General features: G+C 35.8%; 1 protein-coding gene across 6 annotated transcripts in view; it reads right to left on the reverse strand.

The window, feature by feature from the left end:
• The window catches only part of CADM1 (cell adhesion molecule 1), a 354,892-nt gene that overhangs the window by 188,323 nt on the left and 151,292 nt on the right, over positions 1 to 15,277 (reverse strand). The window lies entirely within an intron of this gene.

Here is a 15,277-nt window from a genome sequence, read left to right on the forward strand (position 1 = left end):
GCAGCACAACTTCTCCTGGCATCTTCCCAAGCAAGCCCGTTGCCCTCCAGCTGCATATTAGCAACAAAAAAACAACCCTCATACTGTCCTACTATACCTCACAATGCGCATGGCCCAGCTGGCTGGTCTGAAGAATTTTGTCAAGCTGTCTTTAATCTTTAGCTTTGTATCCACTAGTACAACTGAACTGGCAAGCACTTAAATTACTGTTATTTACGTCCTGATAGTTTTGTTTTTTTTTTTTGTTTTTTTTTTTTTTTTTTGTTTTTTTTTTTTTTTTTTTTTTGCACACAGGCTTTTTTATTTTATTTATTTTTTTTTTTTTTAAAAGGAATTATCCAATGATAATTTTATTTATTTTTTTTTTATTATTAAATTTTTTTATTTAATAATTACATTATATTTACACTCATTTCTGTTCCGATTTTTTTTCCCCTCCCTCCCTCCACCCCCTCCCCTAGATGGCAAGCAGTCCTTTATATGTTGGATATGTTGCAGTATATCCTAGATACAATATATGTTTGCAGAACCGAACAGTTCTCTTGTTGCATAGGGAGAATTGGATTCAGAAGGTATAAATAATCCGGGAAGAGAAACAAAAATGCAGATAGTTCACATTCGTTTCCCAGTGTTCTTTCTTTGGGTGTAGCTGCTTTTGTCCGTCATTTATCAATTGAAACTCAGGTCTCTTTGTCAAAGAAATCCACTTCCATCAAAATATGTCCTCATACAATATCGTTGTCGAAGTGTATAATGATCTCCTGGTTCTGCTCATTTCACTTAGCATCAGTTCATGTAGGTCTCTCCAAGCCTCTCTGTATTCATCCTGCTGGTCATTTCTTACAGAACAATAATATTCCATAACATTCATATACCACAATTTACCCAGCCATTCTCCAATTGATGGGCATCCATTCATTTTCCAGTTTCTAGCCACTACAAACAGGGCTGCTACAAACATTTTGGCACATACAGGTCCCTTTCCCTTCTTTAGTATTTCTTTGGGATATAAGCCCAATAGAAACACTGCTGGATCAAAGGATATGCACATTTTGATAATTTTTTGGGCATAATTCCAGATTGCTCTCCAGAATGGTTGGATTCGTTCACAACTCCACCAACAATGCATTAGTGTCCCAGTTTTCCCGCATCCCCTCCAACATTCATCATTATTTTTTCCTGTCATCTTAGCCAATCTGACAGGTGTGTAGTGGTATCTCAGAGTTGTCTTAATTTGCATTTCTCTGATCAATAATGATTTGGAACACTCTTTCATATGAGTGGTAATAGTTTCAATCTCATCCTCTGAAAATTGTCTGTTCATATCCTTTGACCATTTATCAATTGGAGAATGGCTTGATTTCTTATAAATTTGAGTCAGTTCTCTATATATTTTGGAAATGAGGCCTTTATCAGAACCTTTAACTGTGAAAATGTTTTCCCAGTTTGTCGCTTCCCTTCTAATCTTGTTTGCATTAGTTTTATTTGTACAAAGGCTTTTTAATTTGATGTAATCGAAATTTTCTATTCTGTGATCAGTAATGGTCTCTAGTTCATCTTTGGTCACAAATTTCTTTCTCCTCCACAAGTCTGAGAGATAAACTATTCTATGTTCCTCTAATTTATTTATAGTCTCGTTCTTTATGCCTAGGTCATAGACCCATTTTGATCTTATCTTGGTATATGGTGTTAAGTGTGGGTCCATGCCTAATTTCTGCCATACTAATTTCCAATTATCCCAGCAGTTTTTATCAAATAATGAATTCTTTTCCCAGAAGTTAGGGGCTTTGGGTTTGTCAAACACTAGATTGCTATAGTTGACTATTCTGTCTTGTGAGCCTAGCCTTTTCCACTGATCCACTAATCTATTTCTTAGCCAATACCAAATGGTTTTGGTGACTGCTGCTTTATAATATAATTTTAGATCAGGTACAGCTAGGCCACCTTCATTTGATTTTTTTTTCATTAATTCCCTTGAGATTCTCGACTTTTTATTGTTCCATATGAATTTTGTTGTTATTTTTTCTAGATCAATAAAATATTTTCTTGGAAGTCTGATTGGTATAGCACTAAATAAATAGATTAGTTTAGGGAGTATTGTCATCTTTATTATGTTCGCTCGGCCGATCCAAGAGCACTTAATATTTTTCCAATTATTTAAGTCTGACTTTATTTGTGTGGAGACTTTTTTATAATTTTGCTCATATAATTCCTGACTTTCCTTTGGTAGATAGATTCCCAAATATTTTATGGTATCAACAGTTATTCTGAATGGAATTTCTCTTTGTATCTCTTGCTGTTGGGTTTTGTTGGTGATGTATAAAAATGCTGAGGATTTATGGGGATTTATTTTGTAGCCAGCTACTTTGCTAAAATTATGAATTATTTCCAATAGCTTTTTGGTAGAATCTCTGGGGTTCTCTAGGTATACCATCATATCATCTGCAAAGAGTGATAGTTTGGTTTCCTCATTGCCTACTCTAATTCCTTTTATATCTTTCTCGACTCTTATTGCCGAGGCTAGTGTTTCTAATACGATATTAAATAATAATGGTGATAGTGGGCAACCTTGCTTCACTCCAGATCTTACTGGGAAAGGTTCCAGTTTTTCCCCATTGCATATGATGCTTACTGATGGTTTTAAATATATGCTCCTGACTATTTTAAGGAAAAGTCCATTTATTCCTATGCTCTCAAGTGTTTTTATTAGGAATGGATGTTGGATTTTATCAAATGCTTTTTCTGCATCTATTGAGATGATCATGTGGTTTTTGTTTGTTTGGTTATTGATATAGTCAATTATGCTAATAGTTTTCCTAATATTGAACCAGCCCTGCATTCCTGGTATAAATCCTACTTGGTCATAGTGTATTATCCTGGTGACAATTTTCTGTAATCTTTTTGCTAATATTTTATTTAAGATTTTAGCATCAATATTCATTAGGGAGATTGGTCTATAATTTTCTTTCTCTGTTTTCAGCCTACCTGGTTTAGGTATCAGTACCATATCTGTGTCATAAAAGGAGTTTGGTAGGACTCCTTCAATCCCTATTTTTTCAAATAGTTTATATAACATTGGAGTTAATTGTTCTTTAAATGTTTGGTAGAATTCACATGTAAATCCATCTGGTCCTGGGGATTTTTTCTTAGGGAGTTGATTGATAGTTTGTTCTATTTCTTTTTCTGAGATGGGACTGTTTAGGATATTTACTTCTTCCTCTGTTAGTTTGGGCAAGCTGTATTTTTGGAGGTATTTTTCTATTTCATTTAAGTTGTCGAATTTATTGGCATAAAGTTGGGCAAAGTAACTCCTAATTATTGCTCTAATTTCCTCTTCGTTAGTGGTGAGTTCTCCCTTTTCATTTTTAAGACTAACAATTTGATTTTCCTCTTTCCTTTTTTTAATCAGATTTACTAAGGGTTTGTCTATTTTGTTGGTTTTTTCATAGAACCAACTCTTAGTTTTATTAATCAATTCAATAGTTTTTTTACTTTCAATTTTATTGATCTCACCTTTTACTTTTAGAATTTCAAGTTTAGTGTTTGACTGGGGGTTTTTAATTTGTTCCTTTTCTAGCATTTTTAATTGCAAACCCAATTCATTGACCTTCTCTTTCTCTATTTTATACAAATAGGCCTCTAGAGATATGAAATTTCCCCTTATTACCGCTTTGGCTGCATCCCATACATTTTGGTATGATGTCTCATTATTATCGTTTTCTTGGGTGAAGTTATTAATTATGTCTATGATTTGCTGTTTTACCCAATCATTCTTTAGTATGAGATTATTTAGTTTCCAATTATTTTTTGGTCTACTTCCCCTGCTTTTTTGTTGAATGTAATTTTCATTGCATCGTGGTCTGAAAAGGATGCATTTACTATTTCTGCCTTACTACATTTGAGTTTGAGGTTTTTATGTCCTAATATATGGTCAATTTTTGTATAGGTTCCATGAACTGCTGAAAAGAAAGTGTATTCCTTTCTGTCTCCATTACATTTTCTCCAGAGATCTATCATATCTAGCTTTTCTAGTATTCTGTTTACCTCTTTGACTTCTTTCTTATTTATTTTCTGGTTTGATTTATCTAATTCTGAGAGTGCAAGGTTAAGATCTCCCACTATTATAGTTTTACTGTCTATTTCTTCTTGCAGCTCTCTTAGTTTCTCTTTTAAGAATTTAGATGCTACCCCACTTGGTGCATATATGTTTAATATAGATAGTGCTTCATTATCCATGCTACCCTTTAGCAAGATATAGTGTCCTTCCTTATCTCTTTTAATTAGGTCAATTTTTGCTTTAGCTTGATCTGAGATCAGGATGGCTACCCCTGCTTTTTTGACTTCACCTGAAGCATAGTAGATTTTGCTCCAACCTTTTACCTTTAACCTGCATGTATCTCCCCGCTTCAGGTGTGTTTCCTGTAAACAACATATTGTAGGATTCTGGCTTTTAATCCATTCTGCTAACCGCTTTCTCTTTATGGGGGAGTTTACCCCGTTCACGTTTATGGTTAGAATGACCAATTCTGTATTACTTGCCATCTTGTTAACCCCGGTTTATGCTTTCCTCCCTTCTTTCCCCTTTCCCCCCTTCCAAGTATTAAGCTTGTGAGCACCCCTTGCTTCTCACAGCCCTCCCTTTTTAGTATCCCTCCCCCCTCCTTAGAGTTCCTCCCCCTATCTTACCCCTTTCCCTCCCAGTTCCCGTATTCCCTTCCCTTAGCTTATTCCTTCCCTTTCCACTTTTCCCTTCTCACTTTTCAATGAGATGGGAGAAGTTTCACCATAGATTGAATATGTCTTAAGATTTTTCACTTAAAGCCAATTCTGAAGGCAGTAAGATACCCACTATATTCATCCCCCTCCATTCTTTCTCTCAGATATAATAGGTTTCCTATGCCTCTTCATGAGATGTACTACCCCCACTTTACCCTTTTTCTGGTACAATGTCCTTTCCACATCAATTTCTAGAACAAGGTATACATGTATTCTTTATACATCTATATAGTCAAAATATAGTTCCCAAGATTAATCTTTACCTTTTTAGATTTCTCTTGAGTTCTATATTTGTAGATCAAACTTTTTGTTAAGTTCTGGTTTTTTCATCAGAAATAGATGAAATTCGCTTACTTCGTTGAATGTCCATCTTCTTCCCTGGAAAAAGATGCTCATTCTCGCTGGGTAAGTTATTTTTGGTTGCATACCAAGTTCCTTAGCTTTTCGGAATATCATATTCCAGGCCCTTCGATCTTTTAATGTGGATGCTGCCAGATCCTGGGTGATCCTTATTGTGGCTCCTTGATACTTGAATTGGGTTTTTCTAGCCGCTTGCAATATTTTTTCTTTCATCTGAGGGTTCTGGCATTTGGCCACTATATTCCTTGGTGTTTTGATTTTAGGATCCCTTTCAGTGGGTGATCGATGAATCCTTTCAATGTTTATTTTTTCCTCTGTTCCTATGACTTCTGGGCAGTTCTCTTTGATAATTTCCTGGAAGACAGTGTCCAGGCTTTTTTTTTCATCATGTTTTTCTGGGAGTCCAATGATTCTCAGATTGTCTCTCCTGGATCTGTTTTCCAGGTCTGTTGTCTTCCCCAGAAGGTATTTCACATTTTTCTCCATTGTTTGATTTTTTTGGATTTGCTTGACTGATTCTTCTTGTCTCCTCGAGTCATTCAATTCCACTTGTTCAATTCTGATTTTCAGTGAAGTATTCTCTTCACTCACTTTTTTAAAATCTTTCTCTAATTGTCCAATTGAGTTCTTTTGTTCTGTGGAATTTTTTTCCATTTCGCCAATTTTGTTTTTTAGAGAGCTGTTTTCTGTTTCCAGTTCACTAATCCTATTTTTCAAGGATTTTACTTCTTTATCCACTCTCTCTTTAACTTTCTCCAGACTCTTTTCCCATTTTTCTTCTAGCTCCCTTGTGAGAGCCTTTTTAATCACTTCTATGAGGTTCATCTGTGCTGAGGAACAGACGATCTCCTCCTTTGGGGAATCACCTGGGGACTGCCTGTTTTTAGTCTCCTCAGGATTTAGAGTCTGCTCTCTATCTGTATAGAAGCTGTCAAGGGTTAAAGTCCTCTTCAGCTTCTTGCTCATTCTGTCTATTAATCAGAGACAAACTACCAAAGAAAAACAGAAAAAAACTGGAGTCTTTCTTTGGGGGAGGGGCTGGGTGTGTTATCGAGCTTCCTCTACAGACTGCAGGTGGCAGCAGTGAGGCACTAGCAGGACTGTGCTGCGCCTGCGCTCTGAGATCCCAGAGCGTGCTGAGTCACTGAGGGGGGGGGAAGGGGGGGGGGGGCCAGGTCCTGAGAGACTCCAGCTGTTTGGGGTTGTATTCTTCAGCCCCGGTGTTTTTAGCTTCTCTGCTGGGCTGTTGACTTGCTGCCGGAGGAAATTATCCAAACCTGTAGCGAAGCTCTCCCCGCAGAAACGGCTACGATCACTCTCCACCCCCTCTCCAGTCTGCTCCCGTGCTCTCACTGCCGCTGCCCTCAGCCTGTGCCCGATCTAAAACCGCCCCAGCCCTCCAGTAAAGACAGACCTTTCTTGGCGGATCTCAAGGATGGCTTCTCTTGGTAACTATTTGTGGGTTTTTTTCAGTCAAGCATTGATTCAGAGGCTTGTAATGAAGTGGATAGTGAGAGAAAGCGCGGAGCTTATGCAAATGTGAGCCTCCTCTCCGCCATCTTAACCGGAAGTCTCCTGATAGTTTTGTTATTCATCTCAGAGGAACAGTCTTTGTGTTAATACTGGGCAACAGTAACATCACCAGTCTATGACTGGCTAAGGTGCTGCTATCTTTATCTTATGATCACCCCTCCAATTCAGTGAAGCATTTTCCTTGTTCTTATTTAAATGTATTAATATGATTTTTTAAAGACATTCATTTACAAAAGAAAAGGCTACACAGTTGCATGTTATACTTTGATAAATCAACACAATATGAAGAGGTTTAAGAAAGCTCGTATTCCATGCCTATCTATTTTGTGGGAATCATGCCTGCGAAATGTTAATGAGATCTATCTATATGTATGTATGTATATGAAGAAAGGAGAAAGAGAGAGACAGAAACAGAGACAGACAGAGAGATAGCCATCCCTTTCCTTAGTCTTTATATTACATTCTTATGCACTTCTTAAATCCAGTTCTTTTCTTTACTTTTGTAAGACTCACTCTCTACAAAGGCTCTTGCCCAAACCTGGCAAAATAAAAATGATCAACAAAGCGTTAATCTATGAATAAAAGCATTCTTAATTCATACCTTTCCTTTCATAAAACATATAAATAATCCAATCTATACTGTGTAAAAATACAAATGATTTCCTTTATAAAGCTTCCCAGACATACACATTATAAGAAGAGCCTCTCTCATAATTTATCTCTTTGTTTTATTATTATTGTCATTATTGCTGCATCAGGACACATAAATCTTTTTTCCTTTTTAACCATTTGAAATCCTGCTAATGACAACTATAACACAAATTGTATCTACCTCTCCCTTCCCCTCACAACCAGATTAATAGATATCTTCTAATTCTCCCCTCAAAAATTCTCTGGCAGATCCTATAAACTCTTTTCAGGTTGACTAACCATTTTTTTCATTTCAAGCAATCTTTAAAAGTCTCTTCATTCACTGACAGTCATCTCATAATTCAAATTCTACCCCCACCTCAAGCCCAACAACAACAAAATAACTCTATTAGCTTTCACACTTATCCAATAGGTTCTCAAGACCAAGCAAGCAGACAACTCCGTAATCCTGAGAACATTGCTAAGGTCAGTAGGAGTGTAATGGGGGATGTGGCAGGTGAAGAACGAGGTAGATTACTAAATCTGAGTTGAAAAATGGCCATTTTTCTGCTAGCACATACCTGGATTGACTACCATTAGTGATCCCAGTTCTGTCAATTTTCTTTTCTCAAAAGAGAAGAATTAGCTGATAGTTATTTAGGCTTCACACTCAAAGGGCATACAAGGCAGTTGATGATCCCATCCAACAGCCTCACATATTGATACATTTTGCAGCTGTTAAAATCACAGAATGTTGCGATTAGAAGGAAACTCAGTGTTATCTAATTGAACTACTTTGTTTTACAACTGAATAAAAAAAAAAATTTAAGGAGGGGGAAGTGACTTTTCCAAGGTCACTCAGCAAATAAGTGGCAGTTCAGAATTCATGCACAAGCTGCCTGGCACGTGTCCAGCTCCCTTCCTTAACTATTAGACTCATCCATTCAATAACTTAATGAGACTGACGTAAATCTGTGAGCAGGTGTGCACAATATGTTGTTTTCATCTCCCCACTTGGCGTTATTAGCACCTCCCATCATTCACTTTGGCAGGTCATTTCTAATATTAGCATCATACTCAAGCTGCATACTAGAGAGAGAGCCATGTCAGGGCTTTCTGGTATACAACTTCTAAGGTAAAAGAAGACGTATTTCGTCATGTCTTTCGACAATTAACCTTATGGTCTTAAAAGAAGAGCATATCAACTTCTTTTTTTGTGACATGAGAAGATTGTTTAGATTTTTAATATTTTTATGTATATTTTATTTCTTTGGTATGTTATTATGACATTTTTATCCATAGTGAGACAAGTACAATGCCTTTGCAACAATGGGACACATTGTACACTCACATGCATACATACATATGTGTATATATGTTTGTATGTTTATTTTATCTGTACCAAAACAGATGTTGCAGAATATTTTTAAGTTTAAAAAATCCACCATGTTTTTCAAGTAAGGCGAGTTTAATGCCCTCACTTTTCTGCTATGCTACAACAGTTTTACATCTCTGTTATGTGCATCTAAAGTCAGTTTCAGGACTATTCACAATGTCAATCGTATATTACAGCTAAACTTTAACCAATAGCATTGCCCATTACACACATCTACAACCCTTTTAAAAAGAAAGAAAAACACAAGAGAAAGTGGCACATGAAATAATAAGTTCCATATAATGCTCGGCTACTTTTTAATAACATATTATGTACTTCGAAATCAGGTTCTTTCAAAAAATATATTCAGGAACTGATGATTTGGGATGCAAAGAAACATGGGGATACAGAATTAATTATAAGAATCAAGTAAAAAAGGAAATCAAATCAAATATCTGGAATAAACGAACTCCTCCAACTGGTATCTGAACTACAGATTCAATGAGGATGTTGACACAGGAAATACAAGATGTGACCAGTATATTAAAATCACATATGACTCTGTGATTTCAAGATAAACTTTAACTTCCACAATCAAGTTGTACAAGTAAAAAGCCTTAATGTCACAGATAAGTTTTCCAAGTTTGCTAATAAAGATGGTAAATTACTTAGGCTGAAATCTGTCATTTGTTAATCAAATTTAATAGTTATTTCTTCCTGCAGACACATTCAGAAGACAAATTATCAATTTCTGTAAATCATAATTAGTTCTGAGGCAGGTTCCAATTCTCCTAAAGATTAGCTCAGTGCAATTTAAATTAAAAGCACTCAGCTACCATACAAGTTGTAGCAGAACCTTTGCCTTCATTAAGGTGCTTGAAATCCTGGGTTATGACCACTTGAAGATTTGCAGTAATAATTCAAAATACTTTGCTATATTCGCTGAAGCCAATTTTTATTTAATACACAGACAAAACAGAGAAAGTAGACAAGTCCTGAATGTCCCTTTTTTTTTTTTCTAGCTGCTATGATTTCCTCATAATGAGTAGACTGTATTGTTACTCTTGAGTCTCCCTGTCCAATCTCTAATTTTCTTTAAGAATGGGTTAGTGCCAGGAGGAAAATTGCTCACCATTGCTGTCGAGGTACTTATTTAAAAAGAAATAAAACATGATTAATTTCAAGTGCCTCACAATTAAAAATATGATCAGAGGGTCATTTGAGCAATTTAGTTACACTGGGAAGGGTCACAGAACTATGAGGTTTGAGAAACCTCAAGCTAAACACTCAGTATATATATTTATTGTCACTGGAAGCATATTAGATTATTAAAAGGGACATGCTAATGTGACATTTTGCCATTACAAAAGAAACTCAGTACTAAAATTAGAGTATAAATCAGGCAGATATGCCTCTAGAAATGCAATCAACTTTGTCTTCTACTCATCTTCCTCCATGTATTAAGGGGTTATGCTAAATTCTATTTTGTATTTATTTGTTAACTATATGTATTGCTTCTCTTGGAGTTCATTCAGTATAGAAATTCGGTTGCATTTCAGCAAAACATTTAGTTTAATGCAGATAAAACAAGGCGATTTAGGGCATCAGAAAAATATACTTAAAAATCAAGATGGAAAAATAAACTTATTAGTTCTGAATGTTTATCTAGATTACATTTCATATGCAAGGCACTCTTCAGTAAAGCTCTCCTTTTTTATTTGCAAGCCTGCGTCTATACTCATAAAAATCCAAATTGCCCTGGAAAAAAGCAGTACAACCCAACCACTTCTGTTCACAAAACAATGGCTAGTTTGGGGGTGTAGATGCAGACAACATAAAGTAAATCACTGTCATGAAATAATAATTAGAATTGTAAAAATAACCTCCACTGCCTCAGCTGACTAATGCACAGTGCCTGTTAGAGCCCATATTTCACGTCTGGAAGTCACTAAATGAAATTAGCACTTTCTATCCAAAGGCAGACTGTTGGTATTTTTGCCTGGAAGGAAAGGGAAACCATTTCATACCCTCTTACTAATCCAAAATAGCAAAAACTTGTCATCTTTTTTGCTTGAAGGAAAAACTGTTAGAGTTTGGCAAGTAAGAAGATCATGGTTCAAATGCAACAACAGCTTCTCTCATTAACAATAATTCATATCTTATTTATTATTATATGTATATGTTATATTGCATTTAACATGTACTTTAACATATTTAACATATATTGGTTTACCTGCTATCTAGGGGAGTGGGTGAGGGGAAGGAGGGGAAAAGTTGAAACAGAAAGTTTTGTAAGGGTCAATGCTGAAAAATTTCCCATGCATATGCATCTTATAAATAAAAAGCTATAATAATATATATATAAGATTACATATATATACATATATAATTGTAGCAAGGTAATTTAGTGGTTAGGACTCTATATTAATGATGCCAAGGTCAAAGGGCTTCTTTCCACATAAGGCAGTTTACATTGTTCTTCTTTCTGTTTCTTAACTAACCACAGCCAACTAATCATTTTGCAAATGGTGTGCTACGTACTGGTCAAAATGAAAATGAAGAAAAGGAAGGGGTGCAGATTACTGATTACTTTGTAGGGAAAAGGGGAGAAAACTGACATTTAAAATGTTTGCTTAAGTCGGTAGCTGTCATCTTGTACACGAAAAACAGCATCTTTACTCATCTTGGAACCAACCAAGGGAATTAGAGAAGCAGGTTAGTTCAACTACTATGAATATGCTCTGTACTAACTTTCAAAACAGTCAGCTAAAGCATCATTAGTGAATTCAACATTGAATTTCAAGCCTTAAAAGAAGTTCCTGCATTAGTAATTAGCATTTTCTTTGTTTTGAATTCAATGAATTCCTATCATCCTTCAACACTGTTTAGCTAAAGCAAACAAAAACAAAACAAAAAAAAAATCACATTATTCTTTCTAAGCCATATAAAAGTGATCTGGGAAGTCACGTTTTTAAATCGCTATCATGGATTAGCTTAAGGCAATTATTTCACTTGCTGCATTCTTTTACAAGAACTTAAAAAAAAAAAAAAAAATCAAGCCTCTTGCCTAACAAGAAAAATGAAATCCCATTAGTTGTGTCTCCAGTGTATATTAACATTCCTTTTGTTTAGAAAGGTTAATATCCCCCAAATAAAGGAGCATACAGTGCCTGTTAAAATAATTACATCATGACATTTTAGAAAGGTTGGCAAATAGACGTGGTTGCAAGCATTGAAACAAACAAAAGTAAAAGCAAGTAGTTCTTAAATTATCTATGACTTTAAAAATGGAACATACTGGAAAATTGTGCCATGTTGGTAGTCTTAAAAGGATACATAATTTCTCTATGACTTGGAATCTGTCTCTCTTTTTTTTCCTTCAGTGTTTTAACTCTAATACTCCAAAGTAAGGAATCCTTCTCTGAAAAGCAAACTTTCAACTGAACAAAACAAATGTACTAGCAAGTCCAAAGCTGTTAGTGTAGGGAGGGTACCAATAGGAAATTCAATGATTCCATGCCATCAAATCCGAAGATCAAAGAATCATTTTTGAATTGGATTTATCTAATCCAAAATATTTATTTAATAGATAAGGAAATCAAGACTCATTAAAGTTAAGTGATTTGCCCAAAGTCACACAGTCATCTAGTGACCCAATTTTTGTTCTGGGCTGCCTTCTCATTCCAAATCTGGCATGCTCTATACTGTAACATTTTGGCTAGATCTGTACCCCACCTCTACCACAAACCTCTAAAAAAGTATGAATTGTAGATTTCATAGTCAAGGATTATTTTTTTCTTCTTGGGAAAGCAATAAACTTCACAGCACTAGTAAGGGCAATTAAAGTCTCAGCAAATTGTTCTCCTAATACTAGAGAGAAAAATGTTTTTCAAACTTTTAAAGAGCAAAGTATGCTCCTCTGACCCTACTGCTGAAAAAGCAGAAGGAAACAATTCTCTGTATAAAGTAAAAGTTACTATTATTACTGTACCTGCCCAAATAGGCAAATATTTATCGAAAACATAAAAACTTAAAACAAATCTTACCTGGTTATCCAATTCTGACTTCCTGGGGCACAAGCCATCTTTGGAAGGGCTGGGGAGGGGGAATGCAGGACACTGAGAGCAGTGGAGGAAAGGAGGAGGGAGAGAGAGGGGAGAACGATTCTCACACTGCCATTTAAACTCAAAGAAAGCTTCCCTCTGTGAGTTAATGATAGGCCAACCTCTGAACAGCAGGTCAGGGAATCTAATTGAACAAGTACTTTAAGAGGCTTATTAATATTCCCAAAAGTCATAGAACGCTTTCCATCAGCAATCCCAATAATACCAATAACAAATTGTGCACATGCACTGATGAAAAGGCCACTGACTTAATGGGTCTCAGAGAGAGAAAAGTTTTTTTCAAAATGTTCCTCAATCAAATTCAATGCACTGCTGAAAGAATCCAGAACTGCTCTACACATATATTTGCTATATACAGGCAAAAAATTAAATCTGATGAGATTACCTGCGGGACGGGCCCAGGCCTCTCCCCTGAGGTTTCTGAAGTGACAAGGAGACATCCAATCCCTTCTGGATGGAGCAGGAGATCCATGGGCCTTGCCATCCTACTTGGCTGGGCTGGGCTCCCCTATGATGCTACTAGCCAGGCAGGAGTTTCCCCAAGGACAGAGGATCTTGTGATGTTTTTGTAAAAAAGTCAGTGACTGTGCAGATTTCTATCTACGTGAGGGTTAATTTTTAACCTGGAGCAGACCCAAAAGCTAACTCCAGAAGAGAATTCTCTGCAGCCTGCTCAAGGAACATTTGTTCTTTAACATGGATGGGGTAAAGAAGCAGGAAAATATTAGCTTAATGGAACTAAAGAATGAGGGTAAGTAAAATCTATTTTCCACATCAGACTCCCTGAAATCCAACCAAGTCTTAGGCTAATTCATATTCAGCAGCACCTTTAGAGCCATGTCACTGCCTTCCTTGTAAGGAGACACAAGCAGGATGTGTCAACAGGGTGCTCCAAAATGTTGGCACTGCTCCATAAGGTTTCCCTGCTCCGCTGAGGGACACAGCATATGCTGAGCTTCATGACTGGCGGCAGCCCCTTGTTTTGCTTATTCATTTCCTTTTCTGGCATGTCTCATTCAAGTCATACATACGAAATGATCAGTGCAGCACTATTCCCATCAATGGAAACTTTATGACTATATTAACCACATCTAAGTCTGTGAATATTTAAATTAGGATACCCACCTTAAAGAATTTCACTCAAAGTTCTATCCATAATGTCATTTCAAAGGACCAAAGACCCTTACTAAATTAGCAATCACCAACTTCATGATAAGACATTTTTTATTCATTCCATTCATCTTCAATACAATACATTAGGAAGCTAGACCTTCTTTAAATGCCTTCAATGATTGCATCAACATATATTAAAGCTAATAGGCATCCAGTCCATGTTCTTCTTTCTCTATCTCTCTCTGTCTCATTCTCTCTCTCTTTACTGGAACAAAGCCATGCCCACAGATCACAGGGAAAATCTATTTTATGTGATTGACATGAACTGGAATTGTCAAATGCTAAAAGCCAAAATCCATGGAATTTTTTAATCCCACAAGGAAACCCAAGAAATAATCGATTTAACAGACACAAAAGAACTTGAGGTATAGGTAAACTAGTAGGAATTTTAAAATGCTGTAGATTTTAATCAAGCTTCAAATCTTTAGAGCAAAAATTAAAAGAAAAAATTTTAAGAATCTAAGTTGGTCTACTGAATTACATTTTACACACTATGCATTTATATTGCTCCCTTCAACAGGAACATTATTTCCCATAGCACTCCCATGGGATAAATGGATATTATTCTCATTTTATTAAATGAGTAATGAAGGCAGTGAGGTCAAATGACTTAATCTGTACAACCTTGTGTCATTGCCAAAGTCACAGCTTTGAGTCTAATCTTAGAGCTATATCTGGTATTCTTAAGCACAATAAGGTCTATATCAAAACCCATTTTTATCCTTTTGAGTTAGCAGAATCTTGTTATCATTTGGGTAAAAAAGAAGGCCATTACCCTCACTCCAATATTATACCAACAAGTACACATCCCTCAGACTTTTAAGGTTAAGGGAGAATTTCCCTCAACAACTCTGAGTTAGATAGTACAAATATTACACCCATTTTACAGATATAAAGAAACTGAGGTTCACAGAAACTGTGTCTCTTGGATAAAATCATGAATGAAATTAAAGCTGTACTATACTACATACAGGGAAATGGATTTGACCTGCCATATAATCAAATTTGTGCTATAATCAAATACTTTATTTATAAGGGACTTTATATAATAGAACTATAAGCCTAGTGTTTAAACAGCTACTCTTATAGAGATAATAAAAATCCATATAACTCATAGTCTGATTTCTACATACTTAATAATAGCACAACAGAAATATCACCACTGTTTGAAAAATTCTAGCCTTAAGCTTAATTTTTAAAATATGTATCAGTGTTTATAAAGTTAAAACACTACCATCAAACAGTAGAGATAACTGGTATCATGTAGTACTTTTCAAAATAAATGCTTTAGTTAAGTAGACAGATA

The sequence above is a fragment of the Antechinus flavipes genome, chromosome 3 (genome assembly GCF_016432865.1).
Source record: "Antechinus flavipes isolate AdamAnt ecotype Samford, QLD, Australia chromosome 3, AdamAnt_v2, whole genome shotgun sequence".
NCBI lineage: Eukaryota > Metazoa > Chordata > Mammalia > Dasyuromorphia > Dasyuridae > Antechinus > Antechinus flavipes.